The sequence below is a fragment of the Asterias amurensis genome, chromosome 17 (genome assembly GCF_032118995.1).
Source record: "Asterias amurensis chromosome 17, ASM3211899v1".
In the NCBI taxonomy this organism is placed as follows: Eukaryota; Metazoa; Echinodermata; class Asteroidea; order Forcipulatida; family Asteriidae; genus Asterias; species Asterias amurensis.
This window is the reverse complement of record NC_092664.1, coordinates 866525-887899: the sequence shown is the minus strand read 5'-3', so window position 1 is coordinate 887899 and position 21375 is coordinate 866525. Positions and strand designations below refer to the sequence as shown.

Below are 21375 nucleotides of genomic sequence, written 5' to 3'. Positions count from 1 at the left end.
CATGTGATACACATTAGAGAAGTATTGTTCTAAAAAAGTAGTGTATGGAAAGTTACCAGCGTTTATGCAAATGAGGTGACCATGTGATTGGAAAGTTTAACCAGCATAAACATGTATTAGCATGGAGGAAACAAAGGGGACTGGGGTTGGGTTAAAACCAGAGAAGAATATGACAGACAGTGAGTGTTAAGTACTGGCAGATTTTATTTGTCTTGTGTGGTTTGATCCATGTTTCAAGTTTCAAGTGGGGTATGGTTCCAATATTTTGTGTGTTATGGGAGATTTTTGCAGCACTTTGAAGTACCTGCCCTAAATTATTTATTGCAGTTGAAAACATGCATCATCAACCCATTTCTAAAAACAATAACACAAATAAACTTACTTTTTTGCTAGCCAGAAAAAATAAGTTACACAAGCTTCAAACATTATATATTACCATGTATTGTACATGTACATGTACATTGTATACTGTATGATATTACATTAAAAATGTGCCAAAAACATAATATTCAAATGGCCACCACACCATGAAGGAGTTGAGTGCCAAAGCTGAAATTTGGTGTATAAGTAGATATAATATATATGTTTTACTGGTATCAATTTCAAAAAATGAATCAATTGATCGCTGGGTCAACCGGGGTCAAGACGGGCGGGGTCTTTTTGACCTTTTTCTGGCTGGAACCAACTTTGGGCCCATGCTATTTCTGAATTAATGCATAGGTGAGGTGAGTTTATAATTGCTTATGGGTAAAGACATGCACCCATAGATAATAACTAGGGAATATAGGATTCATTTGACCCCTCATGTGGGCACAGGGTAACCCCAATTATCACAAAAAACATTTTCGGCCATTTATGGGTGACCATAACTAGAAAATTCGAGGAGATACATTTAAATTGAGTGCAGATTCATGAAATGTGACAAAAAGTAAGTAAGATGGAATACCAAGTTTGAGCTCTCTACCTGGTACAAAAATCACATGTCGCGTCTGGGCGCCTCGACCAAATTTCAATGGATCATATCTCGAAAACGACATGGAGTATGACTTAGCTTTTTGGTACGTGTTCATTTGAGCCACATCCAATCATTCTGATGAAGTTTCATCAAAATCTGAGGGGGTCACCTGGGGACCACTGGTTGATTTGACATGGAATGACCCTATAGATACACAGTATTCTAATATGGATGAGAAATTGGAGGCTCTAATCTAAATACAAACTTTTTGTATGTCAACCCTGCATGCCAAAACCTTAGAAAAAATCAACTGTTTCTCCTTCATGTACACAGTAGAACCACCATTAGTCTAGTGTTGTAGTTGTGATTGCTAGTTCCCCCAAGGAACACAGATATCTTGATCCCAACTACAGTTGGCCCATTCAAACTGTAACACTGGAGTCAGGACTGGTCCCAACTACAGTTGGCCCATTCAAACTGTAACACTGGAGTCAGGACTGGTCCCAACTACAGTTGGGACAACTCTAAAGTTGGAACGGAACATGTTTACATTCATCATGATGAGTTATCTAATCGAGATAATCTACGAAGACTCTTCTTACTCTTGCCACTGCTGATCCCATTTGGTTTCATGGCGGTGTTTTTACATCTAAGTGCCTCACATGGTGACCCTCTGTGGTCTTTCCCTCTGCAGTTTGTACAGAACACATAGCCACATTGTACACACTCTGCTGATTGGTTGTGTAGTGTGAGTTTAGCTGGTGATAAGCATGAGCCTTTTGCGCACTTGATGAAAGACTCATCAGCTAAAAGAGATTCTGCTTTCTGGTATGGGAAAACAAAGAAAAAACTATAAAGAACCAGGCCTCGGCGGGTTTAAACCACTTAGTTCAGAAATACCCCAGACAGTTTTGCTACTCCTATTGGTTGAGAGCGCGTCACGTGGCGTAGTTTAAACGGCTGATAAAGACACAGCTAGAGCTGTTTAATATCAGCTGGCTTCGCGTGTGGGGCGCGCAAGCTGTGGACTCCAACTTAACCTACGCGGAACATAGCTATTAGTAACATCGCGTAATGTGTGTGTAGCTATTAGTAACATCGCGTAATGTGTGTGTAGCTATTAGTAACATCGCGTAATGTGTGTGTAGCTATTAGTAACATCGCGTAATGTGTGTGCACACGCGTGTATTCACACCACCACCCGACGCACATAAAACATTTCGGCAAAAGATTTTGAAAATTTGAAAAGCTTCGTGTGTTGGGCGCGCAAGCTAATGTACGCCAATTTAAGTTATGCGGAATGCAATTCCCAAAAACATTTTTACCAAAGTTTTTGAAAATTTGCAAACTTCGAAAAAATTCGCAAATGAAACAGTGTCACACTGTCTTTACATGTTAAATTATGTCGCTTTTAACATAAGGGCATTTATGAACGAGAATAAGAGAGTACAGTGACTCGTTCTTAAACGGCCGTTTAAAACCTTGGAGGGTCGTGGCCTATCACACGGCCGTGACCCTTTCCGATTTTAAATGGATGTTTAAGAACTCATCGCCTACTCTTTTATTCCCTTATTGAAAACCAATTCAACACACTTTGATTCCCATTCATGAATACCTTTTCGGTGAAAAAATCATATCTTTTTGGTCAAAAAGTAAAATCAATGCAAAAGTTATAATTGTTAAATGATTTCTTTCAACACAACACCCCTCCAGCTACGAAATGGTAAAGCCCTACGTCGCCCTCGGGTAAACAACTCCTTATAAGGGAATGCTGTGCGCGTATCGCGTGATGTGGCACAACTGTTTTAGCCGTTGCTCTCGACCAATAAGAATGAAGAAACTGTCTTAAAAGAATAGGTGCAAGGTCACGTGCCACGCCCATGAATTGACACTTTTTACTGGTCATAAGCAAAGGTTTATACACACCCACGTGACGCGCTCTCCACCAATAGGAATAGCGAAACTGTCTGAGGTATTTATTAATTCTATTTTAAAGAGCTTGCTTTGCTATTAAAGCCATTGGACCCTTTCTGTAAACAGTATTGTCCAAAGGCCCACACTTCGTGTATCACAACTTATATAAAATAACAAACCTCTGAAAATTTACATAGTCAACTGGTTATCGGGTTCGAGAGAAAATAACAGGAAAACCCACCCTTGTTTCTGATGTTTCGCCGTGTCATGACATGTGTTTTACAAATAAATCCGTAATTCTCGATATAGAGAATCGATAATTGTTTTAATGTTTTCTCAAAAAATAAAGCATTTCATGGAATAATATTACAACTTTTCATGAGAAGTCTTTCACCATTACCTTCTGTAAACCCTGTAAGTTGTTTGTAAATCTGTGAACTTTTTTTTTCTGTTCCGAAAGTGCATAATGGCTTTAAAGGGAAGGTAAACGTTTGGTAACTACTCAAAAATAATATTTAAACTTAAAACCTGACTTGGTAACAAGCATTGGAGAGCTGTTGATAGCATAAAACATTGTGGGAAACGACTCCCTCTGACGTAACGTAGTTTTTTGAGAAAGAGGTAATTTCTCACTAAAATAATAAAAGACTTCTAGCTATCTAAAAGCGCACAATTTTGTCCAACAAGGGTGTTTCTTCCTTTCATAATTTTCTTGCAAATTCGATGACCAATGGGAGACTTTTTGAGAGCTCTGCCACTAGAGGGCAGCAGACCTACCAGGTAAGGGTGCTCAACTCCTATAGTAAACAATGGTAAATGCTAAAAATTCAAAAATACTCAAAAAATATTTAGAAGTCTCTCAGCCTCTTGAAAATTAAATCAGATACATTGTCATACAACTAAACTTCAGATTTCTTCTCAATTTTTGGTAGGTCAGCATTTTTGAATTTTTGCTAATTACCCTAGAAGAAACACTCCCAAAAACTCATGAACACCGCTTGTTTTCCTTGGGGAACTCGTGTCCAGTACGTCCTGTTCCAGATTAGTTTGGTTTATGCTGGCAATGTGTTATGAAAAACAAAATACAGTTTGGCTAAATCTAAAATACAAAATCAAAAACACGCAAAACACAAGGTATTTGCTGTCAGTGACCGTCACTCATGCTTCTCCTATTCCTAAGTTGTTGACATTACGTGGTGAAGAGCGCCCTCTCTTGGTGAGTGGCAGATAGTCCAAAGTTTTCCATTGAGCCCAAATTTTCACAGGCTTGTTATTTTATGGTTATGATGGGATACACCAAGTGAGAAGACTGGTCTTTGACAATTACCAAACGTGTACCTTCCCTTTAACTGCAAAAATCATCTTAATTAAAATTAATGTTTTATTGAAATGAAAAATCACAAACTCTTTTATGGGAACTGTATATAGGGGCTGTCACCCCTTCACACATGTACAGTCAACCCGCAGGTATGGGAACTGTTAGGGGCTGTCACCCCTTCACACATGTACAGTCAACACGCAGGTCACTAATTTCCTTTTGTGATTTATCTGTAGAGTATGCATCGTTTTGGGTGCGTGACCTCTGTGTGATTATTAATTAGTCATAAGGGCTTCTGGAATTCGATCATTTTCAGCCTTTTCTGAAAAGTCTCAACCAAAATAATGTACCATTAATTTGAAACGAAGAGCTTATCTGTTGTTAAAAAAAAATCGGTGCAACTCAAATTTTAAAAAGAGAAATTTGTATATAAAAAATGGCTTCAAAAACAGAGAAAACAAGTCACAAAAACCTGGCAAATTTTCCCGTAATGAATGTCGGCAACAGTCCGTAATTAGTTTGTATGGATAGATTATTTCATACTCTACCTGGAAATGTTAAACGCGAGACCGAATCGTACCTAGTCCTGCCAGGATACAGGGATTTCAACCATTAATCCAAAACTCCCATTACGAAAACATCAACTACATGTATTAGACAGCATGGTTTTCCTGTACAGTTGAAGCCATTTTTTACGTACAAATTTCTCTTTTTAAAACTTGAGTTGTACCGATTTGTTTTCATACAAAACGACAGGTGTGCTCTTCATTTCAATGTACTTCTGCATTGTTTCTGTCAATACTTTTCAGATAAGGCCGAAAAAGACTGAATTCCGAAGTCCTTTGGACTAATTATATATTCAAACCGAGGTCACGCATGAAAAATCACGCCAACTCGTGCAGATAAATCACAAAGGAAACTTATTATATCAAGTGACCTGCGGGTTGACTGCATAGAGGTGCCCACCCCATCCCTGCTACCTTCAAACTCTACATTCAATCATTGTTGATGCCTTGGCAAAGTTTAAGGGGAAGTTACACGTTTGGTAACTGTCAAAGACCAGTCTTCTCACTTCTTGTATCCCAACATATAAGCATAAAATAACAAGCCTGTGAAAATTTGAGCTAAATTGGTCATCGAAGTTGTGGGAAAATGATGAGAGAAACAACACCCTTGTTGGACGAATTTATGTGCTTTCAGATAGGAATAAAAGAGTTCTGATTTTAGTGAGAAATTATCTTTCTCAAAATCTATGCTACTTCAGAGGGAGTCGTTTCCCACATGTTTTATACCATCAACAGCTCTCCAATGCTCCTTACCAAGTCAGCTTTTAAGTTAATATTTGTTTTGAATAGTTACCAAACGTGTACCTTCCCTTTTACACAAACATTTTTGTATTTTATGAATGAAAAGCAAAGTTTGCCTTTCACTTTGCCACTATCCAGCAGGACCAGTTAGCCTGTCATTCCACTCACTGGTATGACAGCCTTTTTCACTTGTCCACACTTTATATTCAATTATGCTTTTCAACACTGAACAAGCCAGCTTGACCACACCTGGAGAGACTTTTGACTGGTGCTAAAGGCCCAATTTCATAAAGCTGATGAGCAGAAAATTCTGCTTTGCAAATTTCTTGGCTAAGCAAGAAATGATCGAGGTACCAGTCAAAGCAATGGTAACTGTATGTTTTTTGATAAGAAACATTATTGTTGTGCTTAGCAATTGTGTGTGTGCTTAAAGTAACGTCTGTCGATGTCAGTTATTTTTAATAACCGATTAAAGTCATTATACACTTTCGGTAAACAGTATTGTCCAAGTCCCACACTTCGTGTATCACAACTTATATTTAAAATAACAAACCTGTGAAAATTAAGGTTCAATCGGTCATCGGAGTCTGGAAAAAATTTATACTGTTTTAATGTTTTCTCAAAAAGTAAAGCATTTCATGGAACAATATTTCAAGAGAAGTCTTTCACCATTACCTTCTGTAAACCCTGTAAATTATTTGTAAACCTGTGAACTTTTTTTTTTTTTTTGGTACCGAAAGTGTATAATGGCTTTAAAGCCATTATACACTTTCGGTAAACAGTATTGTCCAAGTCCCACACTTCGTGTATCACAACTTATATATAAAATAACAATCCTGTGGAAATTTAGGCTCAATCGGACATCGGAGTCGGGAGAAAATAACGGGAAAACCCACTCCTGTTTTCGCACGTTTCGCCGTGTCATGACATGTGTTTATAACAAATCCGTAATTCTCGTTAACGAGAATTTATATTGTTTTACCGTTTTCTCAAAAAGTAAAGCATTTCATGGACTAATATTTCAAGAGAAGTCTTTCACCATTACCTTCTGTAAACCCTGTAAATTATTTGTAAATCTGTGAACTTTTTTTTGTTGTTCTGTACCGAAAGGGTCCAATGGCTTTAATCGAAAATTTAATATTCAGTATGAGTATACTCGATAAATGAAGTTTTTTACTTGTGCAAGATTAAGCCTGATAACTGTTCCTAAATATACTGAAGACTGGCAGTTTAATGGGTTTCATATTAACTGGTTTTAGGCTTGAGGAGCGGGATGGCTTATTTTGATCCCGCTCCGCTATTTTTTCTTCTTTAATTTTTACCAAGGAAGACAAGACGTGATTATCATTGCCATAAGGTGAAGAGAACGCCCGCGCCGACTCCCTGCATTTTTATGAGGCATGCTCGGCTTCCGGTAGTTTTCGTTGCCACTGTATTTACACACAATGGTCTGGATCTGTAGTGTTTTTATTGTTAAATGTATAAGGGGATGCAGGGGGAACCAGAAGCTTAAAAGGTCCCATTATGCCGCTAAGACACAATTCTCCTTGTACAGCCGTACCTTGTACACTATTTTTTTGCTCAGTCTTGCTCTGTAGTATTTTCATTGCTTGTTGTAAAAGGGGATGCACAGGTAATTTCTCACTTAAATAATAAAAGACTTCTAGCCAGAAGTTATTTATTCCTATCTGAAAGCACACAAGAGTGTTTTTTCTTTCATTATTAGCTCGCAACTTCGATGACCAATTTAGCTCAAATGTTCACAGGCTTAATTTTATGCTTATAAATGTTGGGATACACCATCTTTGATAATTACCAAACGTGTACCTTCCCTTTAAAGGTTTAATGAAATTGGACCCGTGTTTTTAACTGCCATTTGGCCAGTGGACCTCTGTTAAGGGAGAATGCTGATGATAGCACTTTACATTACATCATCCTGATACGAGTATAGACTAACCTTTACAAATATGTCATACTTGCTACTACTGCTTCTTGTGGTCGGTGTGCTTGATGCTTGTGGTTTTCCAAGTTTTTGGACTTTACCAAGTGGAGTTGATGAACTAACTGTCTGTCTTGGACAGCTTTGCTTTGGATAGTTTTCCTAAAATAAAAATAAAAAATGATTTAAAGGCAGTGGACACTGATTGGTAGTTACTCAAAATAACTATTAGCATAAAACCTTACTTGGTAACAAGTAATGGGGAGCTGTTGATGGTATAAAACATTGTGAAGTAACATAGTTTTCGAGAAAGAAGTAATTTCCAAGAATTTGATTTTGAGACCTCGGAATTAGATTTTGAGGTCTTGAAACCAAGCATATGAAAGCATACAACTTTGTGTAACACAGGTGTTTTTTCTTTTATTTTTATCTTGCAACTTCGATGTCTAACTGAGCTCAAATTTTCACAGGTGTGTTACTTATGCATGTGTTGAGATACACCAAGTGAGAAGACTGGTCTTTGACAATTACCAATAGTGTCCAGTGTCTTTGATATAATTGTCAGTGTTTTTGTTGACTCCTTATCTGCACAATTGTTTAAATCTTTATAAATGCTAACACCAAAACTCCACACAAAGATTGTTTTCTTTTTGAACCTGCAAATTTATTGAATGGTTGTTGGTATTTATAACACATTGTACCAGTCAGTACCAAGTTTAGCCCTCTATATAGTCCTATATGAGGCCCATTTCAGAGTCCTATATGAGGCTCATTTCCAGGGCTGTAATTTGTCTTAATTGAAATCTCACTGCATTGTTCCTGGGAATGCGAAGGCGAAGCGAGTTTTTACGTCACATGGCTGTTTCGCTGAGTATTTTGTGACGTAAAAAATGGCATTTGCAGCAAGTATGAATCAGGCTTTAGTTGGTTGAAAACAGTATTGGTATCTGATTCTTCACAGTACTGATTCTTGAGCTTACTTCTAAACATCATGTTTGGATAGAAACTACACAAATTAAATCAACAGATGCATTCAGAAATATATTTCCTGGTTGATTTGAGAATGTTTTGGGCTAGGGGACCTAGGGGGGGGGGCCTAGACCCTGTTGATTGGCAAACACCATAGAGTTGTGCACTAAGCAGACGCGCAATCGCGTGTGCGTCACGCACCCATTAGCCGTGTAGAAAACAGCGCGATGTTCCCTCACTTTGCCAACCAAAACGTTAGTGCGCACGCGCTATGTGCAATTTACATATTCCATGGGAAGGGTCTGTTGATTCATAAGTTCTGTTTACGAAGGTATACAATGTAAGCCTACTTGAGTGAATCTAGCCCAACTTGAGTTTACTGATTATTGTTCAAGTTGAGGTTATTCTGGATGAAGTATCCTACCTTGTAGTTTTCTCTTGCTTGTTCTTCTTGCTGAAGGAGTTCCCTTTTCTTAGAAGCGGTTTCTTTGTTTCCTTCACAAATTGCTCTCCATTCTTGATTCACTCCACTAAATCTGAAAGTAATGATAAAGAATGCAATCAAGCTTTCTCTGGAAGTCTTTAGTTCTTACTTTAGGCTATATTTAGTCCAAATACTTTAGTTTAATTTATTTCAATGTGATGTAGGCCTGGAATTTCATCTATTGAACATGTTGAAAGGGCAAGGCCATTTTCATTTTGCAAAGGGCACTTCCACTGGAAGTTCTTTGAGTCAATGGAGGCCATGACCTGCAATTATGTGGGATCTTCAAATGCTATTCCAGATGGACACAAATTTATTTCTGTTTGTTTACCACTCTTGTCTTTATACAAAAAAAAAACAAAAAAAAACAATAAATTTCAATCCAGTCCACATTTTCAGATTTATGTAGTCAAAAGAGTAGCAATTGAAGACACTGGTAACAATCACTATTACTCATTTAAGTGCAAGATCAAATAAATTTACAGCATAAATACAGAGACTTTACTGTGCGGTGTGTTCTCGGATCCGTGTTCTCTGTGGGAATATTTCTTACAGAGAAGGCTGCATTCATGCACCATCTCTATAAAGAAATGTAACAATCCACCTCTTAAAAAACTTGCGGTTTGTTGTTCCATTTCTTTCTTTAATGTAAATCAAAATCTGTGATCTAAGAGGTCTAGCAAGGTCACAGGTATTTTTTTCTATCCTCATTATTTATTAATTAATGACTTGGGTGTTACACGACAGTACTGTCTGCATTTGAACCAATTTCATTTGTCTATTGTGATTAAACTCTGGCTTCTAAGCATGTTGTTACAGCCAGGGTCCAATTTCATGGTGCAGCTTACCAAAGCACTTATTTGATTGTTTCCTCTAGTTATAAAGCCTTGTTGACACTTCTTGCGAATGCGAAGCTAACTTTGACGTCACTTTGCTGTTTTCGCAGCGAATGTTTCGCAGGAGTTAAACTCACTACAACTGTTGCAAATTATTTGTTGTGAATTTGTGACTTCAAAATTTTGTAGCGCATTCTCAGGAGGTAGGAGCCGGGCTTTATAAGGCAGTGGACACTATTGGTAATTACTTAAAATAATTTTGAGCATAAAAACTTACTTGGTAACATGTAATGGAGAGCTTTGCTAAGAAATTGTGATTCAGTAACTAGACGACAATATTTAAAGGGTCTATGTAACTTTTGTAGGACAAAAACACAATGTCCACAGATTTACACTAAACTTACACAGTTTGAAGATAATGATGGTAGAAAGCTTCCCTGTAAATACTACGAGCTGAGGTGCTGTAGTATTGGGGAAATGAGTAAAACAATGTCATGAAAATAATTTTCGTTTCATGAGGCAAAAATTATTTTAATCATTTCCAAATGTATTTTCATTAAATTGTTTTACTCATTTCTCAAAAACTACAGCACCTCAGTAACAGTAAGTAAGATTTGAAGGGAAGCTTTCCACTATCATTATCTTCAAACCCTGTAAGTTTAATGTAAATCTATGGACATTTTGAAAAAGTACCCAAATCCTTTAAGCAGTGTCATGAAATTGGGCCTGAGTCAAAAGTAATAACCAAACAATGCACTAAAATCTTTGACACAGTAAGTTTAAAAATAAAGTAGCAATTTGAAAGCTGGCAATACCTAACTAGATCTTTGGCTGTAAAGTTAGAAAAGATCTTGTCCATGAGAGCAGGTTCATGGCTTTTCAAACCAGATACAATATCCAGTTGTTCTTGCCCTGCTGGGTGTTGGCTTTCACTGTGGTTACTACAGTCATCAAAGTCTTGAAATCCATTGTGGCATGATGTATTATGTCTACTTGCATGACATGTACTCTTCATACTATCTGATTCTGTATTTATTTTGATTGGAGGTGATTGTAGACCCAATGATGACATTGTAAGTAGTGAGCCATATCCAGACTCTGCCATGTCTACAGCCATTTCGTCATGGAAGGATTCATTAAGTATCCTCATATCATCGGGATTGTTCTTAACACCAGAGTTGGAAAGTGTTTTACTTTGGAGATGTTTTTTCACAATTTGATTTGTGGCACCGAAACCACAATGCACCGTGTAGTTATTTGAATTACTTTGAGGATGCTTTCCAGCGTCACATGTATCATCTTTTGATGCTTCTGCTTCCTTGTCCTGGGGTCGTATAAATCTCTCACATTCATGAATGACGTGGGTACCATCTTGTTCATCACATGCTGAGCATAGTAGACTTGTGCTTAAATCAGACATTTCGATTTTCTGTTGGGTTAACTCCCTGAGTGACTTTGTTGTGGTTCTCCAAAATGTTGCATCTCATTTTCTCTCCTTTGCAGCTTTGAAAGTTGTACCTACATTTGTTGAAATCTTAATCATCATCACATGTTACTACTACACTACTGTACTACTAGTCTGTGTTAGTGAAGAGTGTGTCCATGTCACCATTTGCTTAGAACTTGAAGTCTTTTGAAGTTTACTAATTTCAACCAGCTTGTAGAATATGTCAACACTCAAACATTGTGTCAAACAAGATTTGAAGATGCATGGTCATTGATCTTCGTACGCGTATAAATCATGAGCACAGCACAGCTCAAATAAATAACGCAAAAAACGGCAAAACATCAACAAGTTCGAGTAGAAATTCCAGAAATAACACGCCTTTAAACTTTGTGTCAATTTTTTGATCACACACGCTGATACTGACATAAACTGTGTAACTCTGGAAGAGATCGTGCTTTCTAATAATATTCTTAATTTATTGACGATTGCTCTGGGAATTGTGAAAGCATACCAAGCAAGTGAAAAAACCCAACCGAAACCGTGATGAGCAGCGCAAAGATCTGAATTTCGCGCGATTTAACCATAATGCTTTGTAGCCGGAAGTTATTTTGTTGACCTTTGCACTATGCGGTGCGTTGCCACACTGCTGCTGCACGCCTCGATCCCCAAAAGATCGACTACAATGCTTTTTATATTACGGCGTTTTATAATCTGGTAACGAGTTGAGCAAAATACGACTTGACAATCTCCCACATGTTTTTTTTGTAAACTTGGACCCTCTGTAAACCCAACCTAAAGAGCGTCAAATTGTCACTGAAGCTGCGTCGATGTCCAAACTGTGAGTGAATTGTGAGAAAAGGTATATCATGTTTTGTTCGTTTCCATCGATTATCACCGTTCAACTTCAATAATGAGATGTATTTTATTTCACAGAACTTTGAATGGCATGGATGATGATGATTTGTTGAAGAATGGATTAGTTACTTTTAGTCAGTTCATGAGTTCATGAGCATATGAGTTAGTTGCGCTAACGGAACGTATCCTAATATAATATAATATTTATTCGGGGTAACTTTCCGTATGGCGCCACCACATTTTCACTCATTTTTACAAAAAAGGATTATCAATCAGGTAAATTACATATTACGAATGAAAAAGTGGTGGTGCTATACGGAAACTTTTCCTCTGAATTTATGACAGTATGAGTATGCAGTTAATAAAAAAAAATGTTTTTGTCATTTTCACTTAAAATATTTTAATTTTTTCCACATATTGGCACACCATAGAATCCCATAGTAACCACCTCACGTGATCCATCTAGTGACTAAAGCAATCGAGAATGAAACTCAATCTAGCAGATAGTAATTTTGTTTTGAACTTTCGAGGTTGGATGATGTTTCTTTGACTCATTTGAAGAATTTGAGAAGTTGAAATTCCGTTCATAAGTGTCCCTTAGTACATTTTCAATTAGTTCACACCTAATAACATATCCTGAAATATCCTTGAAGAAATTATTGCTGAAAAAATAAGCCGAAGTTCTGTACTGGCGATGTGATCATCATGTACCAATTGATAGTGTGAGCTAAAGTGCGCATGGCTTTGAGTATAGTGCCGTCATCAGCAATACGTCAGAGAATATGACCCTTTTTAAATTTGTGTAAGCCAGTCGTGCATTAAAAAAAAGGCAAGAGGAAAACGAAGTTTGCGCTGTAACAAAATTGCAGCTTGCACAAGTTAAAAACAGCAAAGCCGCCACGAGAGGGCGGTAGTGATCACTGCAAGAAAGTGTTTACAAGCAAGTCTGTTCTCGACGTGCGGGTGGGAAACTTCAATTTCAATTTTCTTTTCTCCAAATATTAACACCAAAGAAGAACATTTTAAACAATGCGCGAATCGATTTCCGACTACAAGGAACATGTGAGTAAAAATTTCAGCTTTCTGAGTTTGGTAAAAATATTTTGAACAGAATTTTGACCAACCTGTGCTAGGGGTGTTGCAGTGCGGCAGTGCGTGTGCGTTATATGAGTGAACGGCTGGCATAGTGAACGGACAGCGCTGCCGCACTGCCATATATCACCCCTTTTACAGTTTGGTTTAGTCCAACTCGGCCGCTGCTCGGCAGGTCGTCAATTCAATTGGCTGGTACAGTACCTGTGGTTCAGCGCTTGGTGACCAACAAATAAAGCGTTGAACATATCGGGAAGTCACAAAATGGCGATGCAACATTTCAACATTTGTGACTGTTTTTCTCCGGGATCTGGTAAGTTTTTGTGCTTTTTTTCAAAATATTTTATCAATTGTGTTTTGAGTATTAATCAAAGAACCTGTCAGAAATCTGCGTTCCTGTTCCGACACTTCACTCTTTCACATTCAAAGAACTAAACACAGTTGGGGGGATCGTCTTCCTCAGAACATCAAGCAATCTTCTTCATTAGCAAATTTCAAAACTTTACTTATATCTCATCTGTTTTCAAAAGCCTACTGTACGGCGCTATGAGCAACGACTGTTGGATTAGCGCCTTATAAGTTTAACTATTGATTGATTGATTGAGATATTGAGGATTAAGGTCGTGTTCATAGAATGTGTGTCATGATTTTCAAAAGTGGTAAAAATGGAGCAAATCTGCTGTCGAAATTGTATGTTTTAACCATTTCGCCCTGCACACATTGCGTAAGCTTTGTAACCCTCCGGCTCCGCTGTCGGCAGGAGGGTTACATTATCGCAACTACCGATGGCGTAGCCGGAGGGTTACGACTCATGCTCATTTTTCATAACAAACAGGGCGAAATGGTCTAGTCAACAGATTTGCTCAATTTTTACTACTTTTAAAAATTATGACACAAATTCTAGGAACACAAACTTAATCCTCAATAGTCAATGTCTAACGAATAACACTCAAAAGTCAAAAACACAATTGAGTTGAGAAAAGATTTTGAAGAAAAAGGACGTAAACTTACCAGATCCCAGATCTAAATCTAAATGGTCACATATTTCCCAGAAAAGTCCTTGGCGAAATATTGTAATTTGGTAAGTCAAGGGAGGCATGAGACAAGAGTCGTGGCGTCCAAAGCAACCGAATACACCGGTTTTATTTGAGACTTATTGTATTATAATGTTTTAATATAAACCAGCCAAAGATGTGCTCTCATCTATACTATTAAAGCCGTAACCCGCACCATCTTGGATTGAAATTAGAAGCTCCAGTGGCATGGCATCCTTGTGGAATTCAACACGGTTGTGTCGTTTCAGACGTCGGGTTGCAAGTCTACAAAACCCTGACCCGAACTCCCTCTTACGAGTTGTCTGATTGGCTGGAGTCACGAGCGATATCTCCTTACATGTGTGGTTGTCTGGTTTGATAAGGGCCACCTGTTGGTCGAAGGGGGAAGCCGTATGATTGGCTAGAGTCACGAGCGATATCTCCTTATACATGTGTGGTTGTCTGGTTTATATATGGGCCACCTGTTGGTCGAAGGGGGAAGCCGTAGGCTGCACACAGAGCCACCTATTTAGGTTTGAAGTGGGTCCTCGGACTCCCATTAACATTCCAGAGTGACTCATTGATGTTTCGCAGAGCGTGCAGATAGAGGGGTAAATGGCGTTGTGTATATACCGTTTTGTACAGGGGGGGGGGGATTAATTTCGCGTGTTATTAAAATAAAAAATATTAAGGCTTTATGAGAAACAAAAATACATGCATCTGTACAGGATGTGTTTATTATAATTAAGTCACTCATGTAGGCCTACCCAACTTTCCAGCATTTTTTAAACGCATCAAACAGCAACCCATTGTTGTTATAATAACTTTATTTTTTCCATATAAAAATAACCCTGTACCATTGGTGGTACAGTCCATATGTCATCCCCCCACATACAGAACGTATACACGCAAAAGTTGCAACATTTTCAAGAAGTGAATATATTACTGATTCTTTGCATATATAGGTTTTGCCAGTTCTTCAAAAGAGTACACGAAATTACCGTTTAAGAATAGTATGCTTTCAGAGTTACAAATTTTGTGAAACATCAACGGCTGTTTTGAAGCTGTAAACGAACATTCCATTGGTCAAAGTTCTGAAGCAACGTAATTGTTAGAACTTAAAGCAGTTTGGTCAGGACGTACATTATTTTTGCCAAATCCATTTTGTATTAAGCAATCGGCCGTCGGGTTTAATTTCGCGTGTTAAATAAAAAATATTTATGAGAAACAAAAATACATGCGCCTGTTACAGATGTGTTTATTATAATTAAGTCACTCATGTAGGCGTACCCAACTTTCCAGCATTTTTTAAACGCATCAAACAGCAACCCACTGTTGCTAATAACTTTATTTGTTCCATATAACCCTGTACCATTGGTGGTATGGGGTACAGTCCATTATGTCATCCCCCACACACAGAACGTATACACGCAGAAATTGCAATAATTTACTTGCAAGAAGAAAGTGAATACATTTAATACTGATTCTTTTCATATAGGTTTTGCCAGTTCTTCAACAGAGTGCATAAAATTACCGTTTAAGAATAGTATGCTTTCATAGTTACGAACTTTGTGAAACATCAACGGCTGTTTTGAAGCTGTGAACGAACATTCCATTGGTCAAGGTTCTGAAGCAACAAAATTGTTAGAACTTAAAGCAGTTTGGTCAGGACTCAGGATGTGCATTTGCCAAATCCGTTTTACGATATTAAGCAATCGGCCGTCGGGTTTAGCCCTCTTGTGCGGCTGAATCGGGTACTTTACATTTTTTACGAATTTCTACATACAAAATTAACCAAACTGGACGCACAAACCCTCAAAATAACAAGGCAAATGTTTTCTAAAAGTGAAATAAGTGAGAGGACGTAGGAGTAGTTATTAAAGACCAATAAAATTACTGTTTCTATTATTTTAGTTTGTATAGGGTTCCAGAGATATGATAACATATAAAATTGGATGTTTTATCAGGGGACTTCGTCACGCGGGGCTGGATTCCATCCTCATAACTTGTTGATAATCAGTTTTAATGACTGCTCGACTGTCTTGCAAATGAGTATGGAGGCCTCGAAGGACCATCAGCTTAACTGCACTCTCAGCATATCCACTTGTTCCGCCACCGACTTCCCAAGTTCTTGCAGTTCATTACACTGATCCGCTAATCGTTCCTGAGAGTCTTTTAAATAGTGGTTCATCTCGATGAACTTGAGCGTCTGGCTGTAGCATTTGTTAAGGTCGGCGCTGTGTTTCTTCGAGGAGGAAGAGGTTGCAGAAGATGAGGACGACGACTCTGCAGCTGCTGAATGGATTGGGGTTTTTAAGGCGTCACTGTTGTTGTCTAAATCTGTAAAACGAAGAGGAGGGGAAAAACACCACTATTTATTGAAGCTGTACAACAAGCATCTCCCCTGCTTCAACCATTACAAACATCATGTCCCAGATTAGTCTTTGTCTAGATAGATACAGTGACAATAAGACTGAAATGTGGGTACATGCTCATGCTAGGATAAGCTTTGGATCTGAACGCCACTTTGAATTCTATGCTGTCCCGACAAGTAAACAGTATGTACGGAATACAGCAAGTTGTTGCACGATACAGGTTATGATGGAATCTGGGTTCAGTTCCATGCCACTTCTTTCTTACTAAGTCTCTTTTGCCCCTGCCTTTGTCCTTGGGTTTGGTCCGGAAAAGTTTCCGTATGGCGCCACCACTCTTTCATTCGATATTTTTCTCTGTCCAGTTTATTTTTCCCTGTCTAATGTCATCATTAGTCCCTTTTCTTTTTCCCCTTGCTGTATTATTTTCCCAGCCCTTTTACTATGTTCCCTTCATTTTTTGTCGTTCCCCCGCCCCCTTCCAACAGACGTACCACACTGCGTACCCCTTCCTTCTCCCTGTCCCACAACGTGCTCTAATAACCCCCACCAGCCTTCGTCCTGTCGTGGTGCCTAGCTTAATCCCATGCATTGTTCTTTATTGTATGTACGCGCGAAGTTACTGGACGGTCGCACGCTGTGACTGTGACATCACAAACGACGCCTGCACTCAATCACAAAGTTATACACACTCGCACTTTGACTGTGTCGTCACAAACAATGCATATTCCCAACCCACGGGTACCCCGAAATTGACCCTAGGACGCATCATTTTAGCAGGGCACCACTTAACGTTAAAACAACATGGCGGCGCCCATGCGATTTAAGCGCTTTTATAATATAGATGAGAGAGGCCGACACTCTGTTACTCCCCAAAAGCAGTAAAAACAGTAGACTATCTGTTGCACAGCATGTTCCGAAAACTCGCTTTATTTGGTGCTCCGACAACTTTGTATGCGTCGTTTAACGTACGCTCGATAAATCACTATGGGGGCCTAAGATTCTAAAATCTTGTGAACTTTATTGGAAACAAAGCAGCAAATCATATTTTACATGTAGCAAGAGGGTACCACTTTCATACAAGCCTTTTTATTCGGATATCTCCTCTGCTATTAGCAGCGGTGATTATTGTTGGGGGGGGGGACCAGACTCTTGTGAGCCTTTAGTCGAGTAAATCCGTGGCTATCGGTGACTTCGGATTCCAAATTCATCGTGATATACAATTGTCTGATTGGCTCTTTGAAAAAGACCGCCTGTTGTCGGCAATATTTAATTTATACCCAATTGCTTAACACAATAAAGTAAGTGTGTCATTAAAGCAGTGTACGTGCTATATTGTTAGTGGACTAAGTAATTACCCTTACAGCTATCTTAGCAGGGAAATACTCAGTGCAGTGAATAAAATTAATACAATGACAAAAGCCGATTGAATTAAAACTATGCGTAAAAGAGGCGAAAAATAATCCATATTTATACAGATAATGCGTTTGCCCGCTCAATCAACACTAAAATATCACGAAAAACCCTACATATCATGCCATGAACCATCATTGCCAAGTACACCCTTCCCCAATATTAAAGCTCAATTCCAGAAACACACACCAATTCCTTTAGTTGGAGAACGCAAGAGAGAAGGTTAGGAGGGGAGGCGACGTTTCACAACTATGTTGTGCACGCTCAACAATTTATCAAAATACAACAAATGACAATATTCCATACCGATTATAAATACAATTTCTAATCCAATTCTACGAAATGATTATTACCTTTAAGAATACCTCCCTTACCCCACATTACCTTTCACAACATTTTTATATACTAGAATCCTCCTCATCTAGCGGGATGCCGCGCGCGCAAGTATTTATTGATTTCATTTAGTGGACAAACTTTTGAGTTTAATATAAAGCACCAGACCTTTGTTTATAGAATTACAAGGAGATCTTTTAATCGCTCTCCTGAGAATACTCAGAAGCTCAATTTGAGCTCCTAAAATCACTTTTCTTTAATTGTCCAGGAGATCAATTTGTTTGACCAGCAGTGTGCTCAGACTCTATGGTCAGGTCGGACGTGAAACATGTTGTTAACACTAAAGTACACAAATAAAATGTCCAGACAAAACAAAATAAAACAACCCTGATCCCGTTTCCTTTTCTAAAAAGGTTGTTACATTTAATATAGAACATTAGAAAATACACATTTTCTTACGAGAAAATACAATGTTGGTTAATCTAGTAGTACTCAGTGTCTTAGCCTGGAATTTGGAAAGTGGAAACTAAAAAAGTGGGAGTGCAACATAAAATCACTACAAAAAATAGAAACATTGTGTGCATAGCACACAACACGAGCGGGCTGCGCCAAGTCTGTCTCACCCCCCCCCCCCTTAAGGGGCCAGGGAATGGATTTCACAAAGGTAGTTCTAACTTGGGACTAGTCCTAAGCAATGCTAAGAGATACGACTGGTCCTAAGTTAGGACCAGTAACTCGTCCTAACTTATGACTGGTCCTATCTCTTAGCATTGCCTAGGACTAGTCCTAAGTTAGGACTACCTTTGTGAAATCCACCCCTGGAAGCTCTGGCTACGAAAATGAGAGGCTTTAAAGCACAGATATTGTAAAGGTGATCGACGTCCACTATTTTTGCTCCTTGTTTGCAATAATGATCAAACATTGTAACAAAGAAGATGCAAACAACAAATAACACATGAATCATTTCAAACAGATCACAACCAAGTCTACTTGATTTGTGTTTTTCAATAACGACATGCACAGTTCAATTTACAATATTATATCAATCCTTCGTGTTTGTGTCACTTTAGCAGGCCTCGACCTCTGCAGCGGCCACCAGCGGCCATTGCCGCGATGCCCCAGCGAATTGCCGTGAAGCCCTTTTAAAAATCACGTACCTTACGGCCACTTGGCCGTCGTGCCCTTTTTCATTGATTCCATAACATTATTTGTTTGAAAATGTTATTTAATGTTAACATTGTGACCCATTTAATTTATATGGAGGTAAAATTCAGAATGTACGATCCCGCACACTAGTTTTCACAATGCTGATTCTGTGCACTAAAAATGTGTCGAGAATGTGGCATGGTAACCATATCAAACTTAGTTGAGCTGTTTACTACTAGAACGAAGCACCAGACTACTCCAATGTATAAACTCGCCACAAGTCCCTACACTAAATTACGCATTTTCGCACTGATTTGTCTATCGAGATCTGTATTTGTAGCAGACTATGGATCTGAGGCGCTAAAGGGGTGATGTTATTTAATGGACAGAATTCTACGTAGTATGTGAGCTGTGCCGAGGAGTGCAATCTTCTGGACTAAGTTGATGCTTATGCTGCCAGGGATACGTTCAATGAATTTCTCCAGTCCTTTCTTTACTAGTCCCAGAGCTCCGATGACCACTGGGATTGTCTCGGTCTTCATACTCCACATTCTGCTAATCTCGATCTCAAGGTCTTTGTATTTAGACAGCTTCTCGGCAACTTTAATTGAGGTGTTTCCTTCGGAAGGTATTGACACATCAATTAGTATACACCTCTGGTCTTTCTTGTCCTTGATGATGATGTCGGGTCTGTTAAAAACTACACAACCGTTTTAGACTCCTTAGGCATCAAAATAAAATTAGAACAACCGTGCCCCAAATTTAACCTGTACACAACCGATTTTCAAACTTTTTTACAGTTACAGACCCCTTGGTCATTTTAGCACTTAATCCAAGCAAAATAACACGGAACAGCTGTGTGTTTGTTCACAAACACCTAACGTCTAGTTATTTTTGTTGTTGAACAGTTTAAAAACAGCTGTGAGTAAAAATAAATTTGGTTTACCAGATTTCCCTTCTTCTTTTTTAATCAAAATATCAACGACGCAACCATAAAACAATCACTCGAAGTGCCTCGAAAACGCTGACCACATTGCGACCACACAAAACACAACACAAACCACACATTACACAACGCACATGTATGCAAATTACACAACGCAAGTGAGACACGCAGACTTCGTTTTAAACGGTCAGTCATCGTCATCGACCATCATCAGCACGCAGCATGAACTCCTACCAATCTTATCTCCACGATCCTACAAACCATCGCGATCTGGATTTTTCTACGAAGACATCCGTATCGGTAACTGAGTGACACGCGGCGCAGTGCACCTTTTACCGCATACATTCTGCAGTTGCTTTGTAGATTGCTTTGCAGTTTTTCCCAACTCGACGGCGGCAAACATGACGATCTTTTATTCCTTCTAGAAATTCAAGGGCATATCGTTTGTTCATTGTAGAGTTTGTTTGAAACATCAAGACTTTTTTGGATTTCAATGTTTGCATCTCTTGGGTGTTAATGCAGTTGACGATGATGTTTATTTTCCGCTCGAAAGAATCAAAAACTGGTTCATGTTTCTTTTCAAATCTCAAGTCGGTTTTGCAGTCAGTTATTTTTCAATGCAAGTACGTTTTTGTCCCCCAATGGAACTACTTAAATGGCACTGTCTTTTGTAACTGTTTGTTCTTTATTCTCCGCAGACTGTGTACAAATTGCCTTTGACCCAGTTTCAACAACTAAACAACCTATAAAACCTACGTTATGAAACCTAAACAAATACTAAGGAAAATATTAATTACCATGATCAGTCAGTTTAAATTAAGCAAACAATTATGGTACATGTAAATCACTCTTGACATTTTGATTGGCTGCAAATACTTGTGTGAATCCTTATTTTACATTAATATATTGATTTGTTTAAAATAAATACAAAAACTATTATCAGCTTCTTGACCTTACATGTAGGCCAAATGGACAAGAATGGATAGAAAATTAACATTAGTAAATGATAACTCTT

General features: G+C 38.4%; 1 pseudogene; it reads right to left on the bottom strand.

The window, feature by feature from the left end:
• Positions 1 to 632: 632 nt before the first annotated feature.
• Positions 633 to 11721, bottom strand: LOC139950186 (uncharacterized; annotated as a pseudogene).
• Between the last annotated feature and the right edge of the window lie 9654 nt (positions 11722 to 21375).